Source organism: Lissotriton helveticus, chromosome 1_2, assembly GCF_964261635.1.
Source record: "Lissotriton helveticus chromosome 1_2, aLisHel1.1, whole genome shotgun sequence".
In the NCBI taxonomy this organism is placed as follows: Eukaryota; Metazoa; Chordata; class Amphibia; order Caudata; family Salamandridae; genus Lissotriton; species Lissotriton helveticus.
The window spans coordinates 27,671,087-27,683,189 of NC_136058.1; positions in this window are offsets into that span (position 1 = coordinate 27,671,087).

Sequence of the window (12,103 nt, forward strand, 5' to 3'; positions counted from 1 at the left end):
GCCTATTCAAATCATGGGTCCCACTCTGCAACTCTGGGCAATAGCTTGCTTAATCTCCACAACGGCCTCAACAACGCTAGGATGCCGGGCTTCACCTTGGGTGTGCCCAGGAGTGGACACTTCACAGAGAAAAGCCAGAAAGGGTTACTCAGCGGTATTCGTACAAGCATTGAAATGCCTCCGGGTAGTCGTGAGCTAAACAAGTACCTCTACATTTACATTGCCACCATTTTGGGCTCCCAGTCTTCGCCCTTTTAACGAAACAATCAATCAGCCAATGATGCACAGGTGAGTCACAATACTGCATTCTGGGACTGGAAGTCCATACAAATAAGTCCCAAGTGGGGCTGGTGGCAAGTTGTGGTAAATTACCAAATACAATGTCCTCGTTGTGCCCCCAGCACCTTTTCAAATACTGCCAGACGCCTGTTGGTCCACTCTGCTACTCAGTGGAAAAGCAGCGGAACCGCTCCTCTCAGCGGCGGTGCATCTCTCGACCGTACCGGCAAATTAGATTCAAACTCACAGTTGCCCAAGGCGAGGCGCACTACCTGTTGGCGAGATATTAGGATTAGGAGAAGTGTGTCAGGCACATCGGCATCTGCAGCTACCTGGCATGTTTCGGACATCCGCCCTTCTTCATAGGAATACGCTGCTACCACACATTGCCACCATTTTGGGCTCCCACTGTTCGCCCTTTTAACGAAACAATCAATCAGCCAAAGACACACAGGTGAGTCACGATACTGCATTCTGGGACTGAAAGTCTATTCAAATAAATCCCAAGTGGGGCTAGTGGCAAGTTGCAGTAAATTACCAAATATAATGTCCTCGTTGTGCCCCCAGCACCTTTTCAAATACTGCCAGACGCCTGTTGGTCCGCTCTGCTCCTCGATTGAAAAGCAGTGGAACCTCTCCTCTCAGCGGCAGTGCTCCTCTTGACTGGACTGGGGAATCAGATTCAAACTCACAGTTGCCCAAGGCGAGGCGCAATCCCTGTTGGCGAGATATTAGGATCAGGAGAAGGGTGTCAGGCACATCGGCTTCTGCAGCTACCTGATGCGTTTCGGGCATACACCCTTCTTCATAGGAATATGCTGCTACCACACACTGGTGGAGAAGTGTGGCTCAATGGTTAGAGCGGCAGACCCTGATGCAGAAGTCTGGCCCAGGACTAGGGTTCAATTCCCGCCTCGGAGGGTTTTGAGCTCTATTTCCTCGGACCTGATAATTCTCGCATCGGTGCCTATTCAAATCATGGGTCCCACTCTGTAACTCTGGGCAATAGCTTGCTTAATCTCCACAATGGCCCCAACAACGCTAGGATGCCGGGCTTCACCTTGGGTGTGCCCAGGAGTGGACACTTCACAGAGAATAGCCAGGAAGGGTTACTCAGCAGTATTCGTACAAGCACCGAAATGCCTCCGGGTAGTCGTGAGCTAAACAAGTACCTCTACATTTACATTTACATTTACATTGCCACCATTGTGGGCTCCCAGTGTTCGCCCTTTTAACGAAACAATAAATCAGCCAATGATGCACAGGTGAGTCACAATACTGCATTCTGGGACTGGAAGTCCATACAAATAAGTCCCAAGTGGGGCTGGTGTCAAGTTGTGGTAAATTACCAAATACAATGTCCTCGTTGTGCCCCCAGCACCTTTTCAAATACTGCCAGACGCCTGTTGGTCCGCTCTGCTCCTCGGTTGAAAAGCAGCAGAACCGCTCCTCTCAGCGGGGGTGCATCTCTCGACCGTACCGGCGAATTAGATTCAAACTCACAGTTGCCCAAGGTGAGGCGCACTCCCTGTTGGCGAGATATTAGGATCAGGAGAAGGGTGTCAGGCACATCGGCGTCTGCAGCTACCTGACGCGTTTCCGGCATACACCCTTCTTCATAGGAAATCGCTGCTACAACACACTGGTGGAGAAGTCTGGCTCAATGGTTAGAGCAGCAGACCCTGATGCAGAAGTCTGGCCCAGGACTAGGGTTCAATTCCCGCCTCGGAGGGTCTTGAGCTCAATTTCCTCAGACCTGATAATTCTCGCATCGGTTCCTATTCAAATCATGGGTTCCACTCTGCAACTCTGGGCAATAGCTTGCTTAATCTCCACAACGGCCCCAACCACGCTAGGATGCCGGGCTTCACCTTGGGTGTGCCCAGGAGTGGACACTTCACAGAAAAAAGCCAGGAAGGGTTACTCAGCGGTATTCGTTCAAGCACCGAAATGCCTCCGGGTAGTCGTGAGCTAAACAAGTTCCTCTACATTTACATTTACATTTACATTGCCACCATTTTGGGCTCCCAGTGTTTGCCCTTTTAACGAAACAATCAATCAGCCAATGATGCACAGGTGAGTCACAATACTGCATTCTGGGACTGGAAGTCCATACGAATAAGTCCAAAGTGGGGCTGGTGGCAAGTTGTGGTAAAATACCAAATACAATGTCCTCGTTGTGCCCCCAGCACCTTTTCAAATACTGCCAGACGCCTGTGGGTCCGCTCTGCTCCTCGGTGGAAAAGCAGCGGAACCGCTCCTCTCAGCAGCGGTGCCTCTCTCGACCGTACCGGCAAATTAGATTCAAACTCACAGTTGCCCAAGGCGAGGCGCACTACCTGTTGGCGAGATATTAGGATTAGGAGAAGGGTGTCAGGCACATCGGCATCTGCAGCTACCTGACGCGTTTCGGGCATTCACCCTACTTCATAGGAATACGCTGCTACCACACATTGCCACCATTTTGGGCTCCCAGTGTTCTCCCTTTTAACGAAACAATCAATCAGCCAATGAGGCACAGGTGAGTCACAATACTGCATTCTGGGACTGGAAGTCCATTCAAATAAGTCCCTAGTAGGGCTGGTGGCAAGTTGTGGTAAATTACCAAATACAATATCCTCATTGTGCCCCCAGCACCTTTTCAAATACTGCCAGATGCCTGTTGGTCCGCTCTGCTCCTCGGTTGAAAAGCAGCAGAACCACTCCTCTCAGCGGGGGTGCATCTCTCGACCGTACCGGTGAATTAGATTCAAACTCACAGTTGCCCAAGGCGAGGCGCACTCCCTGTTGGCGAGATATTAGGATCAGGAGAAGGGTGTCAGGCACATCGGCGTCTGCAGCTACCTGATGCATTTCGGGCATGCACCCTTCTTCATAGGAATTCGCTGCTACAACACACTGGTGGAGAAGTGTGGCTCAATGGTTAGAGCGGCAGACCCTGATGCAGAAGTCTGGGCCAGGACTAGGGTTCAATTCCCGCCTCGGAGGGTCTTGAGCTCAATTTCCTCGGACCTGATAATTCTCGCATCGGTTCCTATTCAAATCATGGGTTCCACTCTGCAACTCTGGGCAATAGCTTGCGTAATCTCCACAACGGCCCCAACCACGCTAGGATGCCGGGCTTCACCTTGGGTGTGCCCAGGAGTGGACACTTCACAGAGAATAGCCAGGAAGGGTTACTCAGCAGTATTCGTACAAGCACCGAAATGCCTCCGGGTAGTCGTGAGCTAAACAAGTACCTCTACATTTACATTTACATTTACATTGCCACCATTTTGGTCTCCCAGTGTTTGCCCTTTTAACGAAACAATCAATCAGCCAATGATGCACAGGTGTGTCACAATACTGCATTCTGGGACTGGAAGTCCATACAAATACATCCCAAGTGGGGCTGGTGGCAAGTTGTGGTAAATTACCAAATACAATGTCCTTGTTGTGCCCCCAGCACCTTTTCTAATACTGCCAGACGCCTGTTGGTCCGCTCTGCTCCTCGGTGGAAAAGCAGCGGAACCGCTCCTCTCAGCAGCGGTGCCTCTCTCGACCGTACCGGCAAATTAGATTCAAACTCACAGTTGCCCAAGGCGAGGCGCACTACCTGTTGGCGAGATATTAGGATTAGGAGAAGGGTGTCAGGCACATCGGCATCTGCAGCTACCTGACGCGTTTCGGGCATTCACCCTACTTCATAGGAATACGCTGCTACCACACATTGCCACCATTTTGGGCTCCCAGTGTTCTCCCTTTTAACGAAACAATCAATCAGCCAATGAGGCACAGGTGAGTCACAATACTGCATTCTGGGACTGGAAGTCCATTCAAATAAGTCCCTAGTAGGGCTGGTGGCAAGTTGTGTTAAATTACCAAATACAATATCCTCATTGTGCCCCCAGCACCTTTTCAAATACTGCCAGATGCCTGTTGGTCCGCTCTGCTCCTCGGTTGAAAAGCAGCAGAACCACTCCTCTCAGCGGGGGTGCATCTCTCGACCGTACCGGTGAATTAGATTCAAACTCACAGTTGCCCAAGGCGAGGCGCACTCCCTGTTGGCGAGATATTAGGATCAGAAGAAGGGTGTCAGGCACATCGGCGTCTGCAGCTACCTGATGCATTTCGGGCATGCACCCTTCTTCATAGGAATTCGCTGCTACAACACACTGGTGGAGAAGTGTGGCTCAATGGTTAGAGCGGCAGACCCTGATGCAGAAGTCTGGGCCAGGACTAGGGTTCAATTCCCGCCTCGGAGGGTCTTGAGCTCAATTTCCTCGGACCTGATAATTCTCGCATCGGTTCCTATTCAAATCATGGGTTCCACTCTGCAACTCTGGGCAATAGCTTGCGTAATCTCCACAACGGCCCCAACCACGCTAGGATGCCGGGCTTCACCTTTGGTGTGCCCAGGAGTGGACACTTCACAGAGAATAGCCAGGAAGGGTTACTCAGCAGTATTCGTACAAGCACCGAAATGCCTCCGGGTAGTCGTGAGCTAAACAAGTACCTCTACATTTACATTTACATTTACATTGCCACCATTTTGGTCTCCCAGTGTTTGCCCTTTTAACGAAACAATCAATCAGCCAATGATGCAAAGGTGTGTCACAATACTGCATTCTGGGACTGGAAGTCCATACAAATACATCCCAAGTGGGGCTGGTGGCAAGTTGTGGTAAATTACCAAATACAATGTCCTTGTTGTGCCCCCAGCACCTTTTCTAATACTGCCAGACGCCTGTTGGTCCGCTCTGCTCCTCGGTGGAAAAGCAGCAGAACCGCTCCTCTCAGCGGCGGTGAATCTCTCGACCGTACCGGCGAATTAGATTCAAACTCACAGTTGCCCAAGGCGAGCTGCACTCCCTGTTGGCGAGATATTAGGATTAGGAGAAGGGTGCCAGGCAAATCGGCATCTGCAGCTACCTGACGCGTTTCGGGCATTCACCCTACTTCATAGGAATACGCTGGCTCCCACCATTTTGGGCTCCCAGTGTTCGCCATTTTAATGAAACAATCAATCAGCCAATGACACACAGGTGAGTCACAATACTGCATTCTGGGACTGGAAGTCCATTCAAATAAGTCTCAAGTGGGGCTTGTGGCAAGTTGTGGTAAATTACCAAATACAATGTCCTTGTTGTGCCCCCAGCACCTTTTCAAATACAGCCACACGCCTGTTGGTCCGCTCTGCTCCTCGGTTGAAAAGCAGTGGAATCTCCTCTCAGCGGCGGTGCATCTCTCGACCGTATCGGCGAATTCGATTCAAACTCACAGTTGCCCAAGGCGAGGCGCACACCCTGTTGGCGAGATATTTGGATCCGGAGAAGGGTGTCAGGCACATTGGCATCTGCAGCTGCCTGATGCATTTCGGGCACACACCCTTCTTCATAGGAATGCGCTGCTACCACACATTCCCACCATTTTGGGCTCCCAGTGTTCGCCATTTTAATGAAACAATCAATCAGCCAATGACACACAGGTGAGTCACAATACTGCATTCTGGGACTGGAGGTCCATTCAAATAAATCCCAAGTGGGGCTGGTGGCAAGTTGCGGTAAATTACCAAATATAATGTCTTTGTTGTGCCCCCAGCACCTTTTCAAATACTGCCATATGCCTGTTGGTCCGCCCTGCTCCTCTGTTGAAAAGCATCAGAAACGCTCCTCTCAGCGGCTGTGCGCCTCTGTACCGGACCGGCTGAATTAGATTCAACCTCACAGTTACTCAAGGCGAGGTGCACTCCCTGTTGGCGAGATATTACGATCAGGAGAACGGTGTTAGGCACATCGGCATGTGCAGCTACCTGACGCGTTTCGGGCATATACCCTTCTTCATAGGAATACGCTGCTACCACACATTGCCACCCTTTTGGGATCCCAGTGTTCGCCGCTTTAATGAAACAATCAATCAGCCAATGACAGACAGCTGAGTCACAATACTGCATTCTGGGACTGGAAGTCCATTCAAATAAATCCCAAGTGGGGCTGGTGGCAAGTTGCGGTAAATTACCAAATATAATGTCCTCGTTGTGCCCCCAGCACCTTTTTAAATACTGCCATACGCCTGTTGGTCCGCTCTGCTCCTCGGTTGAAAAGCAGCAGAACCAATCCTCTCAGCGGCGGTGCGCCTCTCGACCGAACCGGCCAAATTAGATTCAAACTCACAGTTGCCCCAGGCGAGGAGCACTCACTGTTGGCGGGATATTATGATCAGGAGAAGGGTGTTAGGCAAATCGGCGTCTGCAGCTACCTGATGCGTTTCGGGCATACGCCCTTATTCATAGGAATACGCTACTACCACACATTGCCACCATTTTGGGCTCCCAGTGTTTGCCTGTTTAATGAAACCCTCGATCAGCCAATGACACACAGGTGAGTAACAATACTGCATTCTGGGACTGAAAGTCAATTCAAATAAATCCCAAGTGGCGCTGGTGGCAGGTTGCGGTAAATTTCCAAATATAATGTCCTCGTGTGCCCCCAGCACCTTTTCAAGTACTGCCAGACGCCTGTTAGTCCGCTCTGCTCCTCGGTTGAAAAGCAGCAGAACCGCTCCTCTCAGTGGCAGTGTTCCTCTCGACCGGACCGGTGAATTAGATTCAAACTCACAGTTGCCCAAGGCGAGGTGCACTCCCTGTTGGCGAGATATTAGGATTAGGAGAAGGGTGTCAGGCAAATCGGCATCTGCAGCTACCTGACGCGTTTCGGGCATTCACCCTACTTCATAGGAATACGCTGCTACCACACATTCCCACTATTCTGGGCTCCCAGTGTTCGCCTTTTTAACGAAACAATCAATCAGCCAATGACACACAGGTGAGTCACAATACTGCATTCTGGGACTGGAAGTCCATTCAAATAGGTCTCAAGTGGGGCTGGTGGCAAGTTATGGTAAATTACCAAATACAATGTCCTTGTTGTGCCCCCAGCACCTTTTCAAATACAGCCACACGCCTGGTGGTCCGCTCTGCTCCTCGGTTGAAAAGCAGTGGAACCTCTCCTCTCAGCGGCGGTGCATCTCTCGACCGTATCGGCGAATTCGATTCAAACTCACAGTTGCCCAAGGCGAGGCGCACACCCTGTTGGCGAGATATTTGGATCAGGAGAAGGGTGTCAGGCACATTGGCATCTGCAGCTGCCTGATGCATTTCGGGCACACACCCTTCTTCATAGGAATGCGCTGCTACCACACATTCCCACCATTTTGGGCTCCCAGTGTTCGCCATTTTAATGAAACAATCAATCAGCCAATGACACACAGGTGAGTCACAATACTGCATTCTGGGACTGGAGGTCCATTCAAATAAATCCCAAGTGGGGCTGGTGGCAAGTTGCGGTAAATTACCAAATATAATGTCTTTGTTGTGCCCCCAGCACCTTTTCAAATACTGCCATATGCCTGTTGGTCCGCCCTGCTCCTCTGTTGAAAAGCATCAGAAACGCTCCTCTCAGCGGCTGTGCGCCTCTGTACCGGACCGGCTGAATTAGATTCAAACTCACAGTTACCCAAGGCGAGGTGCACTCCCTGTTGGCGAGATATTACGATCAGGAGAACGGTGTTAGGCACATCGGCATGTGCAGCTACCTGACGCGTTTCGGGCATATACCCTTCTTCATAGGAATACGCTGCTACCACACATTTCCACCCTTTTGGGATCCCAGTGTTCGCCGCTTTAATGAAACAATCAATCAGCCAATGACAGACAGCTGAGTCACAATACTGCATTCTGGGACTGGAAGTCCATTCAAATAAATCCCAAGTGGGGCTGGTGGCAAGTTGAGGTAAATTACCAAATATAATGTCCTCGTTGTGCCACCAGCACCTTTTCAAATGATGCCATACGCCTGTTGGTCCGCGCTGCTCCTCGGTTGAAAAGCAGTGGAACCAATCCTCTCAGCGGTGGTGCGCCTCTGGACCGAACCAGCCAAATTAGATTCAAACTCACAGTTGCCCCAGGCGAGGAGCATTCACTGTTGGCGAGATATTATGATCAGGAGAAGGGTGTCAGGCACATCGGCGTCTGCAGCTACCTGATGCGTTTCGGGCATACGCCCTTATTCATAGGAATACGCTGCTACCACACATTGCCACCATTTTGGGCTCCCAGTGTTTGCCTGTTTAATGAAACCATTGATCAGCCAATGACACACATGTGAGTCACAATACTGCATTATGGGACTGGAAGTCAATTCAAATAAATCCCAAGTGGGGCTGGTGGCAGGTTGCGGTAATTTTCCAAATATAATGTCCTCGTTGTGCCCCCAGCACCTTTTCAAATACTGCCAGACGCATGTTAGTCCGCTCTGCTCCTCGGTTGAAAAGCAGCAGAACCGCTCCTCTCAGTGGCAGTGCTCCTCTCGACCGGACCGGCGAATTAGATTCAAACTCACAGTTGCCCAAGGCGAGGTGCACGCCCTGTTGGCGAGATATTAGGATTAGGAGAAGGGTGTCAGGCAAATCGGCATCTGCAGCTACCTGACGTGTTTCGGGCATTCACCCTCCTTCATAGGAATATGCTGCTACCACACATTGCCACCCTTTTGGGATCCCAGTGTTCGCCCCTTTAATGAAACAATCAATCAGCCAATGACACACACCTGAGTCACAATACTGCATTCTGGGACTGGAAGTCCATTCAAATAAATCCCAAGTGGGGCTGGTGGCAAGTTGCGGTAAATTACCAAATATAATGTCCTCGTTGTGCCCCCAGCACCTTTTTAAATACTGCCATACGCCTGTTGGTCCGCTCTGCTCCTCGGTTGAAAAGCAGCAGAACCAATCCTCTCAGCGGCGGTGCGCCTCTCGACCGAACCGGCCAAATTAGATTCAAACTCACAGTTGCCCCAGGCGAGGAGCACTCACTGTTGGCGGGATATTATGATCAGGAGAAGGGTGTTAGGCAAATCGGCGTCTGCAGCTACCTGATGCATTTCGGGCATACGCCCTTATTCATAGGAATACGCTACTACCACACATTGCCACCATTTTGGGCTCCCAGTGTTTGCCTGTTTAATGAAACCCTCGATCAGCCAATGACACACAGGTGAGTAACAATACTGCATTCTGGGACTGAAAGTCAATTCAAATAAATCCCAAGTGGCGCTGGTGGCAGGTTGCGGTAAATTTCCAAATATAATGTCCTCGTGTGCCCCCAGCACCTTTTCAAGTACTGCCAGACGCCTGTTAGTCCGCTCTGCTCCTCGGTTGAAAAGCAGCAGAACCGCTCCTCTCAGTGACAGTGTTCCTCTCGACTGGACAGGTGAATTAGATTCAAACTCACAGTTGCCCAAGGCGAGGTGCACTCCCTGTTGGCGAGATATTAGGATTAGGAGAAGGGTGTCAGGCAAATCGGCATCTGCAGCTACCTGACGCGTTTCGGGCATTCACCCTACTTCATAGGAATACGCTGCTACCACACATTCTCACTATTCTGGGCTCCCAGTGTTCGCCATTTTAACGAAACAATCAATCAGCCAATGACACACAGGTGAGTCACAATACTGCATTCTGGGACTGGAAGTCCATTCAAATAAGTCTCAAGTGGGGCTGGTGGCAAGTTGTGGTAAATTACCAAATACAATGTCCTTGTTGTGCCCCCAGCACCTTTTCAAATACAGCCACACGCCTGTTGGTCCGCTCTGCTCCTCGGTTGAAAAGCAGTGGAACCTCTCCTCTCAGCGGCGGTGCATCTCTCGACCGTATCGGCGAATTCGATTCAAACTCACAGTTGCCCAAGGCGAGGCGCACACCCTGTTGGCGAGATATTTGGATCAGGAGAAGGGTGTCAGGCACATTGGCATCTGCAGCTGCCTGATGCATTTCGGGCACACACCCTTCTTCATAGGAATGCGCTGCTACCACACATTCCCACCATTTTGGGCTCCCAGTGTTCGCCATTTTAATGAAACAATCAATCAGCCAATGACACACAGCTGAGTCACAATACTGCATTCTGGGACTGGAAGTCCATTCAAATAAATCCCAAGTGGGGCTGGTGGCAAGTTGCGGTAAATTACCAAATATAATGTCCTCGTTGTGCCCCCAGCACCTTTTTAAATACTGCCATACGCCTGTTGGTCCGCTCTGCTCCTCGGTTGAAAAGCAGCAGAACCAATCCTGTCAGCGGCGGTGCGCCTCTCGACCGAACCGGCCAAATTAGATTCAAACTCACAGTTGCCCCAGGCGAGGAGCACTCACTGTTGGCGGGATAATATGATCAGGAGAAGGGTGTTAGGCAAATCGGCGTCTGCAGCTACCTGATGTGTTTCGGGCATACGCCCTTATTCATAGGAATACGCTACTACCACACATTGCCACCATTTTGGGCTCCCAGTGTTTGCCTGTTTAATGAAACCCTCGATCAGCCAATGACACACAGGTGAGTCACAATACTGCATTCTGGGACTGGAAGTCAATTCAAATAAATCCCAAGTGGCGCTGGTGGCAGGTTGCGGTAAATTTCTAAATATAATGTCCTCGTGTGCCCCCAGCACCTTTTCAAGTACTGCCAGACGCCTGTTAGTCCGCTCTGCTCCTCGGTTGAAAAGCAGCAGAACCGCTCCTCTCAGTGGCAGTGTTCCTCTCGACCGGACCGGTGAATTAGATTCAAACTCACAGTTGCCCAAGGCGAGGTGCACTCCCTGTTGGCGAGATATTAGGATTAGGAGAAGGGTGTCAGGCAAATCGGCATCTGCAGCTACCTGACGCGTTTCGGGCATTCACCCTACTTCATAGGAATACGCTGCTACCACACATTCCCACTATTCTGGGCTCCCAGTGTTCGCCATTTTAATGAAACAATCAATCAGCCAATGACACACAGGTGAGTCACAATACTGCATTCTGGGACTGGAAGTCCATTCAAATAAGTCTCAAGTGGGGCTGGTGACAAGTTGTGGTAAATTACCAAATACAATGTCCTTGTTGTGCCCCCAGCACCTTTTCAAATACAGCCACACGCCTGTTGGTCCGCTCTGCTCCTCGGTTGAAAAGCAGTGGAACCTCTCCTCTCAGCGGCGGTGCATCTCTCGACCGTATCGGCGAATTCGATTCAAACTCACAGTTGCCCAAGGCGAGGCGCACACCCTGTTGGCGAGATATTTGGATCAGGAGAAGGGTGTCAGGCACATTGGCATCTGCAGCTGCCTGATGCATTTCGGGCACACACCCTTCTTCATAGGAATGCGCTGCTACCACACATTCCCACCATTTTGGGCTCCCAGTGTTCGCCATTTTAATGAAACAATCAATCAGCCAATGACACACAGGTGAGTCACAATACTGCATTCTGGGACTGGAGGTCCATTCAAATAAATCCCAAGTGGGGCTGGTGGCGAGTTGCGGTAAATTACCAAATATAATGTCCTCGTTGTGCCCCCAGCACCTTTTCAAATACTGCCATATGCCTGTTGGTCCGCCCTGCTCCTCTGTTGAAAAGCACCAGAAACGCTCCTCTCAGCGGCGGTGCGCCTCTGGACCGGACCGGCTGAATTAGATTCAAACTCACAGTTACCCAAGGCGAGGTGCACTCCCTGTTGGCGAGATATTACGATCAGGAGAACAGTGTTAGGCACATCGGCTTGTGCAGCTACCTGACGCGTTTCAGGCATATACCCTTCTTCATAGGAATACGCTGCTACCACACATTGCCACCCTTTTGGGATCCCAGTGTTCGCCCCTTTAATGAAACAATCAATCAGCCAATGACACACAGCTGAGTCACAATACTGCATTCTGGGACTGGAAGTCCATTCAAATAAATCCCAAGTGGGGCTGGTGGCAAGTTGCGGTAAATTACCAAATATAATGTCCTCGTTGTGCCCCCAGCACCTTTTCA